The sequence below is a fragment of the Dermacentor silvarum genome, chromosome 9, assembly GCF_013339745.2.
Source record: "Dermacentor silvarum isolate Dsil-2018 chromosome 9, BIME_Dsil_1.4, whole genome shotgun sequence".
Taxonomy (NCBI): Eukaryota; Metazoa; Arthropoda; class Arachnida; order Ixodida; family Ixodidae; genus Dermacentor; species Dermacentor silvarum.
The window spans coordinates 117,953,782-117,961,317 of NC_051162.1; positions in this window are offsets into that span (position 1 = coordinate 117,953,782).

Here is a 7,536-nt window from a genome sequence, read left to right on the forward strand (position 1 = left end):
TTTTTCGATGCTTCATGGCTTGCCACAGTGAGCTTGTCACGGTAAGGGTGGCTTGGCTTTTTTTTTTTTTTTTAGAAGGGTTACTTGCAAATACAACATGAATTTTCCTATTTTGGCTCTTTAAAAGCGCACTGACATAATATTATTGTGTCACTGTTTTTCTTTTTCCGGTTTGTTGGATAGCTACCGGCTCCGTAATCCTCGAACAGGCAACCAGTCTTAGAAAGCACACGTGTCAAATGGAATAACGTGTTTCTTGGGCTGGTTGGTACCTGTCTGAAGAAAACGAGTAACAGCGCTGATAGGCGAAGCAGACGTCCCGTTGTTCAGCGCTGTTACTCGTTTTGCGTCAAATGGAGCCTGGCGTTTTGTCCTGCAGTTTGTTTGCAAGGGTAAAAATCGGGGCGTAGTGCATGGCCATGGGGTATGAGCGATGCGCAGGTCTGTGCAGTGGGCGAAACCGCTTTTGTATAGAGAGGCTAGAATATAGCTTTAGATGACAGGCGGGAGGGGAGGGGGCGGTATTTCTCACTGGTACCCCAGCCCAGCCAATCTGCGACGGCCGAAATGGACAGTCTGCTTGGTGGACTCTTACTGAATACTCCCCCCCCCCCTCCCTTTGCATGCTAGTTCCAGTAAAATTTGGGAAGGTCCCGCAAATGCGTGCCTCATAATCAGATCGTGGTTGTGGAGCATAAAACGCCAGAATCTCTAAAGGTGTTTGTGTCGTTCTCCGCGTTTCCGTTTGTCTCCGTCTTTTCTACAACCTCTTTCTTATCTGCAAGTGCCGTATTTTCCGGACTAAAGTCTTCAACCGGTGCGCAGGGGCAAATTTGGGTTTAAAATCAATCGTTATTCTTTAGTTAGTCCGCACCCGCTAACCAACCAACACTCGAAAAAATGACCCAATGAGCGAAATGCATCTCCACTAACGTGAAACCTGGGGAGGTGCGAAGCATGCAGTGATGCACCGCTAATGGGCTCATACTGCTTCAAGCAACGGCTCATAACCCCGTAAACGCGGCCTCCCCATTACGATGACAGAAGAGAAGTGAAATTCTACGCTGGAATGATGAGCGGCAACGCAGCCATGGAAGACGACGACGAACGCGGGAGCAGTACTGGCACGAGCGCGTGCCGAGTGCGAGCACGAGCCGCTTGCTTACCGTGACTATGACGATGACGACGATTACGACAGGAGACGCCGACAGGCATAAGGTGCTTCGCACCTAAAACACGCGCGAAATATGTCATTGCGCAGCTCGGCGAAGAGCTCTTTTCGCACAGCCAAGCGCCGCTGCAACCAGCCGCACATGACGGCGAAGCCGTAAGTAATGGCGTTTTTCACTGGTCGATCTGGAGCAGGATTTCTTGCTCCACGGCTGCGAATCCGAATTTCACTGGTCGAGCTGGAGCGGGTTCGCGCTTTCCACTGGTCGTTTCGGATCAACTCGCTCCGCGCCGGATCGCTCTCACTTGCTCCGCTGCCGAGGCGCGGATTCGGGCGGAAATAGGACGAGAGGATACGTCACTTCCGCTCGCTGGGGGACGATGATCTTGGTGGCCATGGAAACATGCAGAGCGGAAGTCAATTTTTGTGACGTGTGTGCACAGACTTCCGGTACGATCCAGCGCGGAGCATTTTCGCTCTCCGCTGGCAGATTAGGGTTGGTGAATTGCGAGCGCTCGCTCCAGGATTTCGGCGGCCGCTCCAGATCGACCAGTGAAAAACGCCATAAGTAAGTGTGTGGTCCTGATCCCTTTTGACGCAGGGCAGGCGTTTGTCAAACGCCACAGGATATGTAGAAAAACAAGAAAGGAAATAAAGTGAGGCGTATAAAGTAAAGAGAGGAAAAACATAAAACACAGTTCGTCACTGTACAGTGCACTAGTAGTCACAGTCTTTGAGGCCGTCTGGTTGGTCCGGTTCACTGTTCACCAGTCGTCTCGGACATCACCAAAGTCAGCACAATCCGATCCACTAGCCATGCCGGGATCTGGTGGGCGCGTCCCCCGCGTCCCATCCAACCGCGTCCCATCCAGCCGTGGCCCGGCCAGACGTTAGATGGCGCCACATCCCAGAGTGGAAGCGCCCAAGTTAAAAAGCTGAGACATGTAAGAAGTATTTATGGATTAGCGAGACATGGGAAGGGGAAAAAGACGCGGCTGGGAGTAGCCTACTTATGGACAAATAGTGATGGCAGAGATCAAGAAAGGTCGCAGTTTCACCCGAAAGCCGAAGCATCGATTGCGAATATAGCAAATTAGTGGATACTAGTAGTTTTATCGGCCGTATAAACTTGTAAACATAGGCATGCTAACTAAATTAACAAGCATGGTGTCACGCGCGCACAAGCAAACATGAATACATTTTACTCGATGACCGCGTAATCTCGCTGTCAGAACGCTGGATTGAGGAAGCGCGGTGGCAGCGAGCAAATCCGACTTTTTAATTTTCCTGTGCTGCCCTCTGCCGCGCGCCGCTGGAAACGTTTTGGTAGGGTTCTGGGGCTTTCGCCGATGACTTGTGAACCCGCGCCCGTCTTAAGTGCGCATGGGTTGTGCGTTTCGTGGATCGCGAATAATTATTAATGGCTTCTGGGGGGCAGCATGTCGTTCCTGGAAGCCATGTAGCACTCACCAACTATATACATGTAGGGTGAGCAGGCCTGAGTGTGCTGTTTCGTTTCGAGTGTGCTGTTTCGTTTCGAGTGCGGCCGATAAAGGCACGCCGAGTTCCCTCTGCCGTAGCGGTTGCTTTGGAGTTTCTTGGCGCTAACTCCTGCACTTACACCTCGCTTTTTTTGTAATTCTTTTTACACATTCTTTAGACATTTCGCATAAATAAGATGTTTTCGAGTGCGCAGCCTTCCGCGTCGGATTTAGCAAAGCGATGCACTTGTTTACATCGGCATCTACAGCCACAGATCGTTGTTAGCGTCAAAAAATGGGGGAAAGGTGCACATATGAAAAGGCGCTGGTATGAAAGAATGTCAAAGCGTAGAATAAAACACACATATCTGCTCATATGAGCCGCGTTGTTCCATCGTGAGACCAGTCAGTATGAGCGGCTGAGCCACTTAAACAATGGCGACTGTGATCCAGTTAGAAATATCGGGCTGTTAATTTATTACTGATTCTCGCTTTTCTTCGCGATAGTTAGTTCGCGCGTGTCATAAAGCATTATTAGAGAAAACTGTGCTCGCATAAGCGCTCATTTAAAGGCCGTGTTGTTCTCCTGCAAAAACACGGATGCCATCGCTGACACCGTTGGTATATAACTGAGCGAGGCGAGGCGGCTGTTTATGCTGCTGTGCCGAATGTGAAGTCTCTTGTTTCGGGTTTGACGCAAAGATAATGAGTACATCTCAGGAATTAAGAAATGTATCAGCATGCCAATACGTAAAAACCCACCCATCTACGTTGCGAATACGACCGGCAGCCTACGGGAACGGTGACGTACAGATGTTGGCACAGCCATTGGGCACACCGCTGTGTCCCCGCTTGCAGCTTATTGTGCACGCGGCGATCGAAGCGAAGAGTAGTTTATTTCAAATCACTCAGGCTAGAACTGGACTATAAAAACAGTTTTCTTCGTCCTAACTTGCTTACTTTTTAGTAGTAGTAGTAGTAGAAAACATTTATTGTAAAAAAATATAGGACGAGCGGTCTTCAGGTTGGTCGGGGCCCCTATCTAGGGCTCCGCTGGCGTGTGCTCTGCGGCTGGCCTGGAGTGTGGCAGCTCTCTGGGCCGCCTCCTCCGAGCTGGAGAGCAGGGCCTCCCATCCCTCTTGCGTTGTGGTTTCGTGAAACTTTTTAGTACAGGTCCGCCGGTAGCGGGTGCTCGCGAACTCGACGGGCCAGGCCTAACCTTCGCTGAACAGGATCAACATTGTGCACGGATTGAGAGGGTCGAATCTTGTACATTTCAACTTCGTGGGCATGTATTGACTCACTTTGAGCGCGATTATTTATATATACCCACGAAGCCGTTGCGTCTATCGCGTTATCGGTTCGACGGCCGATCGCGCGGGGTTCGGTTGAATGAGGGTCGGTACGCTGATTTTATCGGTGCCGTCGACAAGAAAGCCCGTCGCAGTACAACTCGCGCTCGCGTCGATTACGTATTGTAGGCCTGGTATGATAAAATGGTCTCAGCGACACAGTGCTGAATGGTCGGCCAATCGTACGCGTGCGCGTCTTGTCGGTCTCGTATCGACCCAGTGTTACCGCGCCTTGAACGAGTACGCGAAGTCGCGCACACGCTGCTACTACCAGCAAGCGAGGACCGACGCTGCAAGAAGTCTTCGTCAGCAACGCGTTTTTAAGTGTCGTCCAAGTGTAACGCAGGGGTTTATCGATAAATTTGCTATTACTGCCATCAATGCAAGGCGGCAACTACGTGGTTCCCTGTGCAGTCTAGACGAAGCCCTCACCGGTTTCTGTTAAAAGTGGAGTTGCAGTCGTACGCTACGCACGTTTTCGGTACCGCACCGACGTCGAGCTACCAGTGAAGTTTCAACGAGGTACACAGCACGAGCTTGCACTTGCAGTAGCGCGCGTGCGAGCGCAAAGACGGGGCCGCACGGCCGCGCGCGCGACCCTTCCTAAACTTTTCGCGACTAATCCGCCAGTGCAGGGCGCATGCGCCGTAGCGCCGTGAAAAAGGCGGATTGACCTTCGTGCTGCGTCTCGCATCAACGCGAACGAAAAGCCGCGAAAACGGAGCGAACGGCCGCCTGTGTCCCCGTCACAGGGGGCACAGTCCCCTACTCGCTAACCTCTCCCCGGAGCGTTGAGCGTGACGGAAGTCTGCCCGCTTCCTTCCCGATTTCTTCTCTTGCGTGCGCGAAATTGAGCCGCGATCTCCAGCTCACCCTCGCACGCTTTCACTCGCACACACAGAATGCGGCTCGCGGCGGAACCTGACGCGATGGCGACGGCAGCAATGCGCCTGGAGTGTCCATAGAATTGATACGTACCTCAATAATAAGGAATTGGTCGATTGTATTAGAAGTGACAATACTGAGATCGGCAAATCGGGCCAGCTGGTGAAACTAGCAGGAAATATTGTCACGTAGTAGTGACGGTAAATAAAACAGTCGCAAACTGTGTATGACGAAACTGGTTGTTTATTGGGCGAACCTGTGCCCACAAAAGGAAGCTACACTCGAAGCACAACGATAGCGGCGAACACAGTCGGCGATCGTCGAAAATCTGATCAGCGGCCAAACGCGTCGGCTTTTATACCTGAGTCATCGAAGGTTCCAGAATAATCCCTGGTACGCGCGTGTCTTCCAGAAAGTTCTAGACAATTCGCGTCGCTCATACAATCAGATAACATAAGCGTCGGTGAAAACAGGCAACGGAAAGAAGCATCGATAACGTTCTAGAAACTTCCGATACAGGCGCGTCCTGCGCCGAGCGATAACGTTTAACATTTGTTAGCCGGTGGAAAGCGGCCATCGGCGAAAGATAAACATGTATACGTGTCAATATGAATGTGCACATGGAGGATCCAGACGAACATACTCGTTTGCAACGGTTCGCCGAGATTTAGCCGCGATCGCCGACTCCCCTCGCGCGCTTTCACACGCACATAGAGCATACGGCGCGCAGCGACGGCGTTATCGCCCTTGGTCTTTATACGGAACATCATGGCGACGGCAGAAGTGCGCTTGGATGCAATTGCTATCGTAATAAAACAAATAGCAGCGATGGAAAAAAGCGTAGAGAAAATTGAGGTTCTTCCTACAGCACTCTGAGATTACCAGGATCTGGTAGACGCCATGCAGCTGGAGATAAGACAAACGTGGCTAAATAATCGTTGGAGCACATGGAAAGAGGAAACCATGGAAGTTGCGGAATAAAGAAGTAAAAAAAAAAAAAAAAGCTATAGCAGATCGTGAGGAGGCGTCCAAGGATCATAGAGAAGCTGAAAAGTTGGGATTACACGAAGATGAGGTACTGCTTAGATGGAACAAGTACCCGGAAAAAATGGTGGCAAGTGAACTACAGTAGCGCAAGAACAAGTTAAATATACAAGAGAACGTTGGGTGCTTCACATTCGTAAAAGAAATAACTATAGGAGCACCAAATAAAAATTCGCCAATGTTTTTATAAGGGTGGAAAACGGTAACATCTTCGAGTAAAATCTTCACCGTTTTCACACGTTGCGGTACATGAGGGACGTTATTGGTGATTGCTTCAGCAGCGTAGTCAGAAGAAAGCGTAGTCTAGACTAAACTATAGCCAGCAACAGAAAAGCCTGAGAGCTCAAAATTTAACGTAGAAAGCTTTTACAGAAAGAGATGCGGAAGAAAATGCTCTAATAGCATGACAAGAGGGCCAGATGAAGTAAACAGTGTGGATCCAAAGGGTAAGGCGCAGTTCACTAGTGCCATAGAGGAGGTGATTGTTTGAAAACAAAGAGAATTTTGATTGCGTGGGGTTTGAGTTTCCACAACCTTGAGTTTCCACAAGTGGTTTGAGCCCCCCACTTGAAGAACACTTTCGAAGCCTCTGGTTCGTGTTGTGCGCGTAAAAATTGTCCCTCTGTCTCTATAGTCTACCGGAATCCGTGGCAATGTCAGGGGGGGGGGGGGGGGTACATTACATTTAATTTTGCCTGCTTTAGATGCATTATTAGGTGAAATTTACAGAATTGTGATGTCGTTTTGCATTGCTGCGTTAGCGAGTTGTTAACTTGAGTTTCGCCCACGGCCGCTGGATTAAAAAGAAAAGAAAGGTATCCGACGGCCGCGATTTCGCCTTCTGAAATTTTCTGATTTGCAACAATTCTTATAAAAATACTGACTGCCTTTGTGAAAAACCTGCTTCCTAATTTCACTGTATTTTAACTTTTGTAAATGTAACGAACCTCATCAAATTCGGTGCAGTTCATGGTTGCCGAGGGAAACGATATTTTTCCTTTCCCATGGATTTCAATATGATGGATTTAGACAGGAGCCTCCAAGTGAAGCTTCCCTCTTAAAAGAAAATTTTCTCGCAAGTCGTTGAACATAAAAGCTTGTAAAGATTATAATTTTTACCACATTTATGTATTTTAGTTTCTCCTGAACGGTACAGGTTGATTCAGGCAGCAATGGAAATTACCTTTTGTAAACATCCTGGCGATTCTGAGAAGGCCTTGTTTAGCCTCGTGGCAGCAGTAGGCATGGGAAGCAAGCAAGCAAGCAAGCAGTAGTGCTGGTAGTGCTTAGGCAGAGCGAGGGAATTCATCCTTTCAAACCCGGCAGGCAGCCCCCTTGACAACGAAGTTGTCGACGGACAACGTCGAACAATGCTCGACTCGCTCACGTGGCAGCCAAGAAGGAATGAGCTCGGCAGATTTGGAGTTCTCGACCTTACGCCACTGCTTCCCGCTCGACAGGCGCTTAATGAGAACGTCCGTCAGGCCGTCAACACAGCTGCGACATAGAATAAAGAACCAACTTTGGCTGTGATTGCTACTTTTTTTTTTTCTGTTTTAACGTTCTGTAGACAGCGCGGGTTTCTTCTGGGTACCAGCCGCGG